Below are 16,651 nucleotides of genomic sequence, written 5' to 3'. Positions count from 1 at the left end.
TTCTCATCAGAAACTCTACAAGCTAGGAGGGAATGGCGAGATATAGCCCAGGTACTAAGAGAGAACAACTGCCAGCCCAGAATATTATATCCTGCAAAGCTATCATTTGTGAATGAAGGTGGAAATAAAGACTTTTCATAACAAACAGAAATTGAAAGAATTTGTTGCCACTCGTCCAGCCCTGCAAAAGATGCTTAAAGATGTGTTACACACAGAAACAAAGAAACACGGTCATCAATATGAAAGAAGGTAAAGGAAGGAAACCAAGGAAGGAAAGCTCACAGCAAAAGATCACAGGGAATTCAAAGCATATATTAGAACTTATCTTTGGCAAATGGCAGGGCAAAGTTACCACTTATCATTAGTCACATTGAACGTGAATGGCCTGAACTGCCCACTTAAAAGACACCGTTTGGCTGATTGGGTTAAAAAACAAAACCCATCTATTTGCTGCTTACAAGAAACACATCTTTCCAACAAAGATCCATACAGACTGAAAGTGAAAGGCTGGAAAAAGATATACCATGCCAACAGAAATGAAAAAAGAGCAGGCGTAGCCATCTTAATATCAGACACCATAAACTTTACCACAAAAACCGTTAAGAGAGACAAAGAGGGACACTACATAATGATTAAGGGATCAATTCAACAGGAAGATATAACAATTATCAATGTATATGCACCTAACTACAGGGCACCGGTTTATCTAAAAGATTTGTTAACGGACTTAAAGGGAGACTTAGACCCCAATACAATAGTACTGGGGGACTTCAATACTCCACTCTCAGAAATAGACAGATCAATAGGACAGAAGATCAACAAGGATACAGTAGATTTAAACGACACTATAGCCCAAATGAATCTAACAGATATATACAGAACTTTCAATCCTACAGCTAAAGATTATACATTCTTCTCAGCAGTACATGGAACCTTCTCTAGGATTGACCACATACTAGGCCATAAAGCAAGTCTCAGCAAATTCAAAAGAATTAGAATCATACCATGCAGCTTCTCAGACCATAAAGAAACGAAGTTGGAAATGAACAACTCAGGAATCCCTAGAGCATACGCAAACACATGGAGATTGAACAACATGCTCCTGAATGAACAATGGGTCATAGAAGAAATCAAAAGAGAAATCAAAAACTTTCTGGAAGTAAATGAGGATAACAGCACAACATACCAAAACTTATGGGACGCAGCAAAAGCAGTGTTAAGAGGAAAGTTTATATCAATAGGTGCCTACATCAAGAAATTGGAAAGGCACCAAATAGATGAGCTTTCTATTCACCTCAAGGATCTAGAAAACCTACAGCAAACCAGACCCAAATCTAGTAGGAGAAGAGAAATAATTAAAATCAGAGAAGAAATCAACAGGATTGAATCAAGAAAAACATTACAAAAAATCAGCCAAACGAGGAGCTGGTTTTTTGAAAAAATAAACAAAATTGACACCCCATTGGCCCAACTAACAAAAAAAAGAAGAGAAAAGACCCAAATCAATAAAATTAGAGATGAAACAGGAAATGTAACAACAGACACCAAAGAAATAAAAAGAATCATCAGAAATTACTACAAGGACTTGTATGCCAGCAAACAGGGAAACCTATCAGAAATGGATAGATTCCTGGACACATGCAACCTACCTAAATTGAACCAGGAAGACATCGAAAACCTAAACAGACCCATAACTGAGACAGAAATTGAAACAGTAATAAAGGCCCTCCCAACAAAGAAAAGCCCAGGACCAGATGGATTCACTGCTGAATTCTACCAGACATTTAAAGAAGAACTAACTCCAATTCTTCTCAAACTATTCAGAACAATCGAAGAAGAGGGAATCCTCCCAAATTCTTTCTATGAAGCCAGCATCACCTTAATTCCTAAGCCAGAAAAAGATGCAGCACTGAAAGAGAATTACAGACCAATATCCCTGATGAACATAGATGCAAAAATCCTCAATAAAATTCTCGCCAATAGAATGCAACAACACATCAGAAAGATCATCCACCCAGACCAAGTGGGATTTATCCCTGGTATGCAGGGATGGTTTAATGTGCGCAAGACAATCAATGTGATACACCACATTAACAGACTGCAGAAGAAAAACCATATGATTCTCTCAATAGATGCCGAGAAAGCATTTGATAAAATACAACACCCGTTCATGATGAAAACTCTAAGCAAACTGGGTTTGGAAGGAACATTCCTCAATACAATCAAAGCAATCTATGAAAAACCCACAGCCAACATCCTATTGAATGGGGAAAAGTTGGAAGCATTTCCACTGAGATCTGGGACCAGACAGGGATGTCCACTCTCACCACTGCTATTCAATATAGTTCTGGAGGTTCTAGCCAGAGCTATTAGGCAAGAAAAAGAAATTAAAGGGATACAAATTGGGAAGGAAGAACTCAAACTATCCCTCTTTGCAGATGACATGATTCTTTATTTAGGGGACCCAAAGAACTCTACCAAGAGACTATTGGAACTCATAGAAGAGTTTGGCAAAGTAGCAGGGTATAAAATCAATGCACAAAAATCAACAGCCTTTGTATACACAGACAATGCCATGGCTGAGGAAGAACTTCTAAGATCAATCCCATTCACAATAGCTACAAAAACAATCAAATACCTTGGAATCAACTTAACCAAGGACGTTAAAGATCTCTACGATGAAAATTACAAAACCTTAAAGAAAGAAATAGAAGAGGATACCAAGAAATGGAAAAATCTTCCATGCTCATGGATTGGAAGAATCGATATCATCAAAATGTCCATTCTCCCAAAAGCAATTTATAGATTCAATGCAATACCAATCAAGATACCGAAGACCTTCTTCTCAGATCTGGAAAAATTGGTGCTGAAATTTATATGGAGGCACAAGAGACCTCGAATAGCTAAAGCAATCTTGTACAACAAAAACAAAGCCGGAGGCATCACAATACCAGATTTCAGGACATACTACAGGGCAGTTGTAATCAAAACAGCATGGTACTGGTACAGAAACAGATGGATAGACCAATGGAACAGAATTGAAACACCAGAAATCAACCCAAACATCTACAGCCAACTTATATTTGATCAAGGATCTAAAACTAATTCCTTGAGCAAGGACAGTCTATTCAATAAATGGTGCTGGGAAAATTGGATTTCCATGTGCAGAATCATGAAGCAAGACCCCTACCTTACACCTTACACAAAAATCCACTCAACATGGATTAAAGACCTAAATCTACGACCTGACACCATCAAGTTACTAGAGAACATTGGAGAAACCCTTCAAGATATTGGCACAGGCAAAGAGTTTCTGGAAAAGACCCGGGAGGCACAGGCAGTCAAAGCCAAAATTAACTATTGGGATTGCATCAAATTGAGAAGTTTCTGTACTGCAAAAGAAACAGTCAGGAGAGTGAAGAGACAACCGACAGAATGGGAAAAAATATTTGCAAACTATGCAACAGATAAAGGGTTAATAACCAGAATCTACAAAGAGATCAAGAAACTCCACAAAAACAAAACCAACAACCCACTTAAGAGATGGGCCAAGGACCTCAATAGACATTTTTCAAAAGAGGAAATCCAAATGGCCAACAGGCACATGAAAAAATGTTCAAGGTCATTAGCAATCAGAGAAATGCAAATCAAAACCACAATGAGGTTCCACCTCACCCCGGTTAGAGTGGCTCACATTCAGAAATCTACCAACAACAGATGCTGGAGAGGATGTGGGGAAAAAGGGACACTAACCCACTGTTGGTGGGAATGCAAACTGGTCAAGCCACTATGGAAGTCAGTCTGGAGATTCCTCAGAAACCTGAAGATAACCCTACCGTTCGACCCAGCCATCCCACTCCTTGGAATTTACCCAAAGGAATTTAAATTGGCAAACAAAAAAGCGGTCTGCAGCCTAATGTTTATTGCAGCTCAATTCACAATAGCTAAGACCTGGAACCAACCTAAATGCCCATCAACGGTAGACTGGATAAAGAAATTATGGGATATGTACTCTTTAGAATACTATACCGCAGTAAGAAACAACGAAATCCAGTCATTTGCAACAAAATGGAGGAATCTGGAACACATCATGCTGAGTGAAATAAGCCAGTCCCAAAGGGACAAATACCATATGTTCTCCCTGATCGGTGACAACTGACTGAACACCAAAAAGGAAACCTTTTGAAGTGGAATGGACACTATGGGAAACGGTGACTTGATCAGCATAGCCCTGACTGTTAATGAACAACTTAATACATTATCCCTCTTAGTAGTTTTTTTGTCTGTTCTACTTAATATGACTGGTTTAATTCTGTAATTAATACACAGTTATTCTTAAGTGTTGAAAATTAACTGAAATGTGATCCCTGTTAAACATAAGAGTAGGAATAAGAGACGGAAGAGATATATAATTTGGGACATGCTCAAGCTGACTTGCCCCAAATGGTAGAGTTAGAAACATACCAGGGTACTCCAATTTAATACCATGAAGGTGGCATGTACCAATGCCATCTCACTAGTCCAAGTGATCAATTTCAGTTCGCAATTGATCATAATGAAAGGACTAAGAGTCAAAGGGAGCACATAAGCAAGTCTAGTACCTGCTAACACTAACCGATAGAATAAATAAAGGGGAGAGTGATCCAACATGGGAAGTGAGATACTCAGCAGACTCATAGAATGGCAGATGTCCTAAACAGCACTCTGGCCTCAGAATCAGCCCTAAAGGCATTCAGATCTGGCTGAAAAGCCCATGAGAGTATTTCAGGCATGGAAAGCCAAGACACTCTGGCAAAAGATCTCTGCGAGTGAGATCTCAGTGGAAAGAACAGGTCTTCAAAGAAGGAGGTACCTTTCTCTGAAGGGAGGAGAGAACCTCCACTTTGACTATGACCTTGTCTAAACAAGATAAGAGTCGGAGAACTCAGAGGGCTTCCATAGCCTTGGAAACTCATGACTGGAGCATAGGGAGATTACTGATGCCATAGACAGGAGTGTCAATTGGTAAAGTCAACAACAGGAGTCACTGTGCACTTACTCCTCATGTAGGATCTCTGTCCTTAATGTGCTGTGCATTGAGATTTAATGCTATAACGAGTACTCAAACAATATATTTCACTTTGTGTTTCTATGGGGGTGCAAACTGTTGAAATCTTTACTTAATGCATACTAAACTGATCCTCTGTAAAAAAAAAAAAAAAAGAAAAGAAAAGAAAAGAAAAGAAACTATCAACTCCCAACTTGACTCTCACTGGGATTAAACATGACAATAGGTCTGATCTGATTTCATCATCATTAAAAAAAAATCATCTATAAAAAAAAAAAAAAGAAATCTGAAAACGCCAGAATAAAAAAAATGATAAAACTACTTTTAGTATCTGAATGAAATATACATAATTTGGCTAATGTTAAAACTTATTCTCATTACTTTTTATTGGTGCATCATATACATCATGCCTCTTTTTGAAATAGGACAAAATCTTGTGATCATATTTCTTGATCTATCTTAAGTCCAATTAGTATAAATTAGTGATGAACGATCATAGATTATGAAAAAGATTACAAGAATGGAAGTAAATGCTGATCAAAATTTAGATCATAATCATTCGATTATAAATTTTAGATATTTTTCCTGTTTCTGTGATAAATGACATTAAATTTTGATAGAGATTACATTGAACCTGTATGCTTCTTTGGGTAGTGTGGACGTTCTAATATTGATTCTTCCAATATTGGAATATGTTTCCAATAGTATGAGTTTTCTTCAATTCATTCAATTAACATTTTATAGTTTTTAGACTGTTCACTTGAAGACTGTATTCCATTTTATGCTATAGTTAAATGCTTAATTTTATGGCATTTTGGATAAATATATAAAGAAATGCAGCTGGAGGGCCTGTGCTGTGGTGGGGCAGGATAAGCCACTGCCGGTGGCACCACCTCCCATATAGGTGCAGGTTCGGGTCAAGACTGCTATGCCTTCAGTCCGGCTCCATAGTGGTGTGAAGTGGAGGATGGCCAGGTGCTTGGCTCCTAGAACCCAATGAGAGACTTGGAAGGGGCTCCTGGGTTCAGCCTGGCCTAGCCTTGGCTGTCCTGTCCATTTGGGAGTGGACCAGCAGATGGAGGACCCCTCTCTTTCTTTCGCTCTCTCTTGTACATGTGGATACCTGGTTTACCAAACACCATTTGTTGAAGAGATCATCCTTTCCCAAAGGGCCTTTGTGATGGCATTGTTAAAAGCCAGTCGATCATATAGGAGCAGATTCATTCCTGGGCTATTTCATTGCATTGGGTTGTGTGTCTATTTTCTTACCAGTTTAATATTCCAAGACTATTAAAGCTTTGCAATGTAGTGGAAATCTGGAAGTATGATGTTTTCAACCTTTATTTACTTTCTTAAGGTTTGTATGATATGTGGTGTCCTTTGTAACTCTATTCAGCATAAAATTAGAAGACATTGCAAGAATAATCTGACAAGAAAAAAAGCTATTCAAATTAGAAAGGAAGAAGATGAATGAACCATGTTTGTAATTGGCATGATTCTGTATGTAAAAAATGCTGAATACCACTAATGCAGATACAAAAAACTCACAAAATCAAGTTCAGTAAACTACCAAGACACAAAATCCACAAAAAAATAGTTACAATTTTTTAAAAAAATTGCCCTAAGATAAATTTACCTTTTTTTTAAATTTTAAGATTTATCTCATCCTGGTTTGTGTGACTGATTGCCATCCTGCTGCCCTGACCCTTGTTGGTACATGGGGTGTGAACCCATGGATTAGGTAGTTTACTTGCTCTCAAGTTCTCTCTCTCGCTCTCTCCCTCCTCCTCTCTCTCCCTCCCTCCCTCTCCCTCCCTCCCTCCCTCCCTCCCTCCTCCTATCTCTCCCTCCCTCCACCTTTCTCTCTCTCTTTCCCACTGCCCTCCAAATCAATATTTTTAAATGGGTAAAAGCACCTGAATAGACATTGCTTATTCCCATTTTATTGAGTTTTACTCAGTAAGTCAATTAGCAACCTGCATCTAATGGTCACTTTATTGGACAAAATAGGTCCAGAATGTTAATTTCCTGCCACTTCATTAATAAGTATTACACATAAATTAGTCAAATCACTAATGTATCTGATTTTTCCAACTTTGAAGGAAATAAATGATTTTTTTTCTATGTGCCGTTCTTTAGAGTTTTATGGTAGCATTGAATGTGAGTCAGATGAAATAAGCAAGGGAAAGAATAGGTGCTGTTATTAGCGTAAGTTTTTGAATCCCCTTTCATTTGAACAACTCTGTGTTTTCATGTATGAGAATGAACCCCTGCAAAAGAGCCTCAGAATGCATAATGCATACTGTGACCTGAACAGCCCTGGGACAAGCATTTGCCATTGTGATTAAGACCCCACTCGGGACACCCTCATCCCACCTTGCAATGTCTGGGTTCAATTCCATTGTTCTGGCTCTCTCACCCCCGCCATACCCCAGGTTTCTTTCTCTCCGTCTCCTTCTCTTCCTCTTGTCTGCCTCCTTTCCTTTCAAATAAATGAATGAATAACAAACTCTAAATGAATTGAACAGCCATACTGAATATTTTTCTGAATAATTCACATGTGAAGAGCATGAAAAATTGTAATGTTATTGCTTATTTCATGGGTTCCTTTTACTTAGTGGTGTGTGACATTTTTATACAACCCTTTAATCATCTTTTCTGAAACTAACCAACATAAATCTTTCCTGCCTTCTCTGGAGTTGAAACACATTAAGTGCTTACCAAAGGAAAAAAAAAATCAGCGGAAATATTGCTGACCTTAACACATTTGAAATACGGTTTGATGCATTGTTCAGACACAAAGAGCCATTATGCTCAGCCATCCTTAACATGTAAAATGACACCTCCTCCCTTCACTTTCCTGACTTTGCATACAGGTACACAGTCCACAACAGGGACCCATAACCAGACAAAAGGCCTGAACTATTTGCATACCCGAGACTCTTGGAACCCTTGATAAATGTTCAAAGATACTCATTGAAAATTAAGCAAAAGATTTGATAACATTTTATTTTTTTATTTTTATTTTTTTATTTGATAGGTAGAGTTATAGACAGTGAGAGAGAGAGAGACAGAGAGAAAGGTCTTCCTTCTATTGGTTCACTCCCCACATGGCCGCTACGGCCAGCGCTGCACTGATCTGGCTGCACCGATCTGAAGCCAGGAGCCAGGTGCTTCTTCCTGGTCTCCCATGCGGGTGCAAGGGCTTAAGCGCTTGGGCCATCCTCCACTGCCTTCCTGGGCCACAGCAGAGAGCTGGACTGGACTAGAACTTGCACCCATATGGGATGCCAGCACTGCAGGAGGAGGATTAACCAAGTGAGCCATGGCGCTGGCCCCAACATTTTAAAGTGGATTTATTTGGAAGAAATAAATTTGCATTCTTCTAGAAGGTTGTATACATGGTTATAATTATGAAAAGAAAATGAAATCTTTTGGGGCCAGTGCCATGGTGCAGTATGCCACCTGCAGTGCTGGCATCCCATATGGGCGCCGGTTCTAGTCCCGGCTGCTCCTCTTCCAATCCAGCTCTCTGTTGTGGCCTGAGAAAGCAGTAGAAGATGGCCCAAGTTCTTGGGCCCCTGCACCCATATAGGAGACCAGGAAGAAGCACCTGGCTCCTTTCTTAGGATAGGCACAACTCCAGCCATTGTGGCCATTTGTGGGGTGAACCAATGGAAAGAAGACCTTTCTCTCTGTCTCTCCCTCTCAATGTCTGTAACTCTGCCTCTCAAATAAATAAATAAAAACTTTAAAAAAAGAAAATATTTCTAAATATTTATAATGAAGCCATAGGATAGATTGGTTTCTTCATTAAACAAATTCAAAGTTAACATTTTTTCTCATTTTATTGTCACTGAGGTTCTTATTTACGCTGAAATAACAGCAAAATATATTAAAAAACCTCAACCTTTTGCATATAACATCTACCCATACACCACCAGCAGTGTAAAGCAGTGAGCAGTATTGCAACATTGGCTGGAGTTTCACTGAGATTTGGCTTCCCTTCAGCATGTGTTTGTATGCGCTTGTATGTGTCTGTCTATGTGTACATATACACTGTTGAATTACGTTAATTCAGTGTAGCTCTTTTACCTCTTCTGCCTCTACAATTTCAGACCCTGTGAATACTGACTGACTGTTCTTCTGGATATCACATCTATACAAACTAAAATAGAGTTCCTACGAAGTCTAGGTATATTAATCAAGATTAACTTGGTTTAAAGATGGGTTTGGACATAATATTTCTCTTAAAAAATGACCAACTTTTAGTTTATTATTTTATAATACAAAGGAGGCTTAATGATGCACTAATTCAAGTTGTGGGCTTATTTTAAATTATTATTTATTGACTTTCGTTTTAGTTGAAAGGCAGAGAGGGAGATGGAGGGAGATGTCCCATCTTCCGGTTCACTCTCCAAGCATCCACAACTACCTGGGCTGGGCCAGGAGAAAGATAGGAGAGAGAAACTCTACCTAGTCTCCCAGGTGGATGGCAGACACCCAAGTGCTTGAGCCATCACCTGCTACATTCCAGAATGTGCATTAGCAAGAAGCTGGATGGGAATCAAAATAGCAAGAACTTGCACCAGGGATCAATATGCTACATGATTGATCCAAGAAGTGCCTTTTGTGCCACATATCCACCCTGAATTTGTGTTCTTATAATACTTTATACTTTAACTGTGCAAACTTTGAACTTCCATAGAGGATTTTTATAGAACATGAAGGTAGAAGATAGGAGACTGGGATTTAATTAAGAATAGCTTGAGCCATTTGATTTTAAGCTACAATGCATGGCATATGAGGGTTTTTCAGTGCTGTGATAATATGACTTTGGACATAATTCTACATGTAATTTACAAATATGTGTACATTATATAAAACCATATATGTGTGTCTATTGGATTGTATTGCCTAAACACTGAAAAAGATTGAGGCTCAAAGATCTGTAAGCAGATGTTTCTAAATTTTAATGTATCCTAATCCTTTTTTTTTCTTTTTTTAATTTTTAAATATTTTTATTTTTTTGGAGTTACAGACAGTGAGAGAGAGAGAGAGACAGAAAGGTCTTCCTTCTGTTCGTTCACCCGCCAAAATGCCGCAAAGGCCGGAGCTATGCCAATCCGAAGCCAGGAGCCAGGTGCTTCTTCCTGGTCTCCCATGCGGGTGCAGGGCCCAAGCACTTGGGCCATCCTCCACTGCTCTCCCAGGCCACAGCAGAGAGCTGGACTGTTAGGGGAGAAACCGGGACTAGAACCTGGTGCCCATACAGGATGCCGGCACTACAGGCGGAGGATTAACCTAGTGCGCCACGGCGCTGGCCCCTCAATCCATTTTTTTCTAAAACATTTCTTCTTTCTTTCCTTTTCATAACCTTCAGAAAAGAGAATACCCCTTCTTTGGATAAATCTCTGAGGTGACATGAGAGTTAATAAGCTGTATATCTGAGTTGAATTGAAGCATTTTTTTTTTCATTTTCCATCTGATTTTATTTGCTACATGAACTCAGGTGTTTTTAGAAGAGCCAGAAATTTCCCTTGGGCAGAGCTTGGAAGCTCCTGTCTGGCAGCCCACTCTCCACGTTCCCTTCGTTCAGCCCAGCCACCCGCTTCATTTCACTGTCCTCGTCCTGTCTTTCTGATGTTTTCCAGGTTTTCCTGCTTTTGGAGAACGCTAGTCTCCCACACACTGACGCTTAGTCTGTGATGTACAAATACTTTAGGTTTAGTGGAGACTGAGAATGCCTGGAGGCAAATTTTTGACGCAATCTAAACTCAAGTAGTTGGAGTTAGTGTGGCAAATGCATTTCTCTAATATTTCCTTTTCTGTTTTTCAAAAATAGCTGAAAGGCTGAAAGTCCAAAGCAACTTGAATGACTCTCAGTTTTTTTTTTTTTTGGCTCTTTATTACATTTATATGAGGGGTCTTCAAAGAGCTAAAAAAAAAATATGTTATGAAAAACAATATAGATATAGATATAGATATAGATATAGTTTGGTCCCTAATAAAATACCTTTTAATAGCATTTTTCCACAGACTTTTTGAAGCTTCATAACATATTTATTTGGAAAAATGAAACTCAACCAATCCAGAAGAAAATGATGAATGTGAATTATTCCATAATCCATCGATAGTCTCAAAATTCAGGGGGCATATAGAAAGTGTTGCATTCTCTAGGAAACCAATAATTTCAACTCTGTCTCTGTCCTTACTCACACTACTGAGCTGTGCCATAAGCTGAGCCCAGTGGTCAAGATTCCACCCATGTGCTTGTATAAAATGCAAAGGAGGTGTTTGTTCCTCTGAAAATAGAGGGGGCAGGTGTTGTGGCATAGCCATTAAAGCCAATACCTGTGATGCTGGCATCTCATTTGTGCACTGGTTCCTGTCCTGGCTGCTCCACTTGCAATGCAGCTTTGATAATGGTCTGGGAAAAGCAGCAGAGGATGGCTTGGAGGATGTACTTGGGACTTGCTACCCATGTGGAAGACCCTGGTGAAGCTCCTGGCTTTGGCGTGGCTCAGCCTTGGCCCTTGCTGCTATCTGAAGAATGAACCAGCAGAGTGAACCAGAGAGATGTCTGTCTGTCTCTCTCTCTCTTTCAAATAAATAACTAAATCTTAGAAAAAAAAAAGAAAACAATAAAGATTGCCCCACATTAATATATGCTAAATGAGAGTGTGGTACAGGAAGCTATCTCTAGGTTTTATTCTTTATAGTGTAGTCTAACAGAATCATCTAGAAAATTGTTTAAATGGAAATCCTCAATCGCTGTCCCTTCACATTGAGTCAGAAACTCTGGAACTGTTATATGGTAACCTCTATTTTAACAACTATCCAGGTCACTGGGATATACGGAAAAAGCTGGAAACCATCACTCTGTATCACTGTGGCTATATATATGTTGTCTGTATGGAAGGGCTATCTAGGACTCTGTGTGTGGGCGTGTGTGGGTGGGGTGGTGGGTTTGCTCATAGCATTCAAAGATGAATGCCAGTCTCTACCAAATATTTTAGTCCTTTCCTGTTAATAGAAGTATATTTAAATCATTAAAGGCTTTCTCTACCTTATCCTTTTTTAAATCAAGTCTACCTTGCTGCCATTGAAAGTTCTTAGTAACTCAAATTTCTGAACCTTTTTGTATAGTAATAGCTAAACTTTAGGACTTTGGCTAAGATTAAATGAACAGTCATGTAAAGTGCTCAGTACTAAGGTAAATAGGTATTACGATTATTATTTTTCCTAAATTGTTATAACTAGTGAAATCCCCTTGTTGGAATTAATTAATTCTTTAATGTTGGTTTGTATAATGTAGGAAAAAAATTGATCCTTTATGAACTATCATAGGGGGAATGTCACATGTCTGTTTAATACTTCTTTAAATATTTATCTTGTCATTTAAATGATTTTTCATGACTTCTGGGTGTTAAAATATATTAGTTGAATAAATGAAAGCAGTGTTGTTAGAAAATGGAAGATCTAATTTAAAATATATGAACACATAGCTCTAAGAGCAGTTTTAAGTATTCTACATTTTTTGAAGGCAATGTGGGAATTTTGTAATTACAAAACAAAATCATGTGACATAAAGATACAATATTAGACTGTTATTTTATATAAAACATATGAACAAATGCATCTACTTTCTAGACACCTGGAAAACACTTAAAATGGACAGTAATGTTTTGTACCTCATGAAGTTATAGTCCAAAAACAACATCACACCTGAAATAACGTATGCAATAGTGATTGTGATTTAAAAGGTGTGAGTCTTTACAGCAACATATAACTGAGCCACGGTTTTCAGAATGAAAATTTGCTGGGCTTTCTCCCCTTCTCTTCCCTCCTGTCTCCTTTTTGTTATCCTGTCATCTGTTCTTTCTCTTACTTTGTGCATTAAAAGAGGCATTTACACAATAAAGGCATTTTCCAATACTTAGTTTGTTGAAAATGGGAAAACAGAGAACTCTAGATTTCCATGGTTATCTGTAACCAATATGGCCATGATCATAAGAGATCTTAATACGTGCATGATAATTTAACTTATTTGTATCCTAAAACATTAGTGTTGATTTAATTAGAAACCAGGAGTGAGATACTAGGAAATTGATTGTGCTATGAAGACGATGGATAAGACATCATTGGTAGTAAAGAATGTAGTTATTGGAAGCAATCACAACTTTGTAAATGTGTGATCATGGCATTTCTAGTAATAAAATGGAAATAATTGCAAAACCATTTGTGGAGGGAGTTGGATAAAACTGAAATATTTTTTGTATTGGGATAATATTAATATATTAACTTAGTTATGCAAATATATATTTACTTAAAATTATATTTTCAGTACATTAAGAAATAAACACAGGTTTCAAAATGTTGTGAGGTGTAGTCACATTTTCATGCATGTGTGTAAAGAAATGGAAGAATTTTACCAGATCATAAATTTGCTATAAATTATTACCTACGATTTAGATAAAGAGCACCATCCTCAATCTCTCATTCATAATTTGGGGTGGAACCTACTACTTCCATGAACACTTGTAATTTTGGGAAATCATTTTTATTTTGTGTCAGATTTCCCAGAGAATTTTCTGCCTCCATATGTACACTGATGAGGATTAAGTATTTCTCTTTAGCAGACTCTTCCCACTTCTAACACTCAAAATATAGGGAAAAAACTGCACCATTATTCTATTGATTATTTGTAGAATATTGTCCGAGATTTAAACATATTTCCCAAGATTCTCTTATGGTTTGTTTATCTATCATGATAAGCAATTCTGCAAGATGTGAATTGTACCTTCCGCTTCACTTATATTTCTCACTTAGTCTTGCAGAAATCATGGCATATATGGTAGCAGGTGCAGGGCAATTTCATGACTATTTTTGCCATGAATACAGAGTGTTCATAACATTGTTCCATAATAAAGGAATCAATTTAATTATATTTGTGTAATAAAGGTAGCTTAGGGAGGAATTTATGTAGAGAGAAGAGGAATAGTTTTTCTCACTTTTACAAGAATTTTCTGATGTAAAATAAAAAAGTCCATTTTATTAATTTGTCTTAATTCTAAGTTGAAGTCTCCAGTCTATAAACACTGGTACACTTTTTCTATCATTGGACTAGATGTAAAAAGTTTAGCCTTTACCAAAGAAATTAAAGATGTTGTTTCACAAGGCAATTACTTTGATAGTATGCTTAGTTACTGAGGTTAAATTCATTTTCTTTTATTCATTGTAAACTGCTAAAGATAAAATATCTGCACACAACATAACTGTAGTATAAGAGCTATAAGCTATATAAATGTGAAATATTGCGATCAGCACAGTTTGAATTTATTAAATGGCTCTTTACCCACCTTGAATTAGGATCTACTTGACACATAATATTGCTGATACCTGATTAGTAGGCTTAGAAGTGTCTAGCTCAAATTTTAGGAACCGTTGGCATTAGAGGGCCTGTATAAACAGAAAGATAAAGAACAAAATGTTACAAATAAAATGGCATTATTATCACATTTCAGTGTTTCAAATATTTCATAAATAATAATTTTTTTTGTTGTTTTTTTTTTGTTTTTTTTTTTTGTTTGTTTTTGACAGGCAGAGTGGACAGTGAGAGAGAGAGACAGAGAGAAAGGTCTTCCTTTTGCCGTTGGTTCACCCTCCAATGGCCACTGTGGCCGGCGCATCGCGCTGATCCAAAGGCAGGAGCCAGGTGCTTTTCCTGGTCTCCCATGCGGGTGCAGGGCCCAAGCACTTGGGCCATCCTCCACTGCACTTCCCGGGCCACAGCAGAGAGCTGGCCTGGAAGAGGGGCAACCGGGACAGAATCCGGTGCCCCAACCGGGACTAGAACCCGGTGTGCCGGCGCCGCTAGGCGGAGGATTAGCCTAGTGAGCCGCGGCGCCGGCCCCATAAATAATTCTAAAACTAATTGTATTGAGCTGAAGACCAATTAAATAATATGGTGTCAAATTAAATAAAAAGCACTTACTACATTTAAAGTTTATATTCAGAAAAAACATTTTTTAAATAACCATATTCTGAAATTACCTAATTCAACTTTCTATGCACTTCTGAATTTTCAGTTTTGTTGTTTCATAATTTGTATGATAGGATATGGGCTGAGCGCTTGCCTATATATCTGGAGACAATTTTTTTATTATTTTCAATAGAGTAATATCCTTTTTTCAGAGATCTTGGAGAATCTTTCCTCATTTATATTAATGCTTTGAAACATCAGCTACTAAGTTTCATTTCCATCTGTTGGCAAACCAGGTTTTATGTATTTGGATTTTATCTTCATCTATAGAAACTTCACTTCTTTAAATCATTTTCATTTTAGAGTAAAACTTTTAATGGTAGACACAGTATTATTGCATCCATATGCTAATTTTTATTCTGGAAATGGTAAGTTTGTAATTGGCAAAGTATAAAGCATCAAAGATCACTTAAAAATACCATAGTTGGAAAACAGCTGGTGACAAGAGGTAACACATTGTTTTAGTTCCTGATAATTGTATCTTAATTTCTAAAAGTAATTCTGTCACGTATATTTGAACAATTAAAACTGAATTTGGAATTGATTTCTGTACATTTTTAAACTGAATTCAAAAAGAACATGATATAATTTATTTTTAGGCCAAAAAGAAAAGCTATGACTGCTAAAACTAAAAAACAAGTAAATTTCTAAATCTTTGTATTTTTTAATACAACAATATGTCAGGAATGGGTTCATGACTATAGTAACTTTGTAATTATTACATGTAAATTATATGGATTGACTGGCAAACCCACTAGCACTCTTATGCAGTTTAAGAAATGGACCATTCTAAAAAGTACTGAAGGACCTTATGTATTTTTTTTCCTTTTACATAGATTTTTATGGCAGTTTTTGATTCACAAAGGAATTGCATGGAAAGTATCCAGAATCTTTATACCACCTGCTCCTCCTCCCAACTACACAGGGTCTCCTTCATGAACAACATCCCTCAGTACAATGGGGTATTTGTGACAACTGATGAATCTATTCCTATGCATCATCTCTCAAGGTCAATAGTTTACATTCTAACTCAATTCTGGTGGTGTCCATTCTATGAGTTTGGACAAGATATATAATGACATGTGTCTACCATTGTAGTTTCACTGCACTGAACATCTCTTGTTCATTGCTCCTTCCTCCAACCCTTGCCAATCATTGATCTTTAAAAATAATAAAAATAAGATTACCATAGAACATATTATTTTTTAAAAAATTTATTTATTTGAGAGGTAAAGTTACAGACAGAGGGAGAGACAGAGAGAAAGGACTTCCAGCCACTGGTATATTCCACAAATGGCCATAATGGCTGGAGCTGGTCTGATCTGAAGTCAGGAACAAGGAGCTTCTTCGGGATCTCCCATGAGTATGCAGGAGCCCAAGGTCTTGGGCCATCTTCTACTGCTTTCCCAGGTCATAACAGAGAGCTGGATCAGAAGAGGAGCATCTGCAACACAAACTGGTGCCCTTATGGGATGACCGTGCTGCAGGCAGAAGCTTAGCCTACTATGCCACAGCACCAGCCCCAAAAGAAATCATTTTAAGGTAGAAACAAAATGCTT

This window comes from Oryctolagus cuniculus, chromosome 13 (assembly GCF_964237555.1).
Source record: "Oryctolagus cuniculus chromosome 13, mOryCun1.1, whole genome shotgun sequence".
Classification (NCBI taxonomy): domain Eukaryota; kingdom Metazoa; phylum Chordata; class Mammalia; order Lagomorpha; family Leporidae; genus Oryctolagus; species Oryctolagus cuniculus.
The sequence above is the reverse complement of the archived record's forward strand: the minus strand, read 5'-3'. Positions refer to the sequence as shown.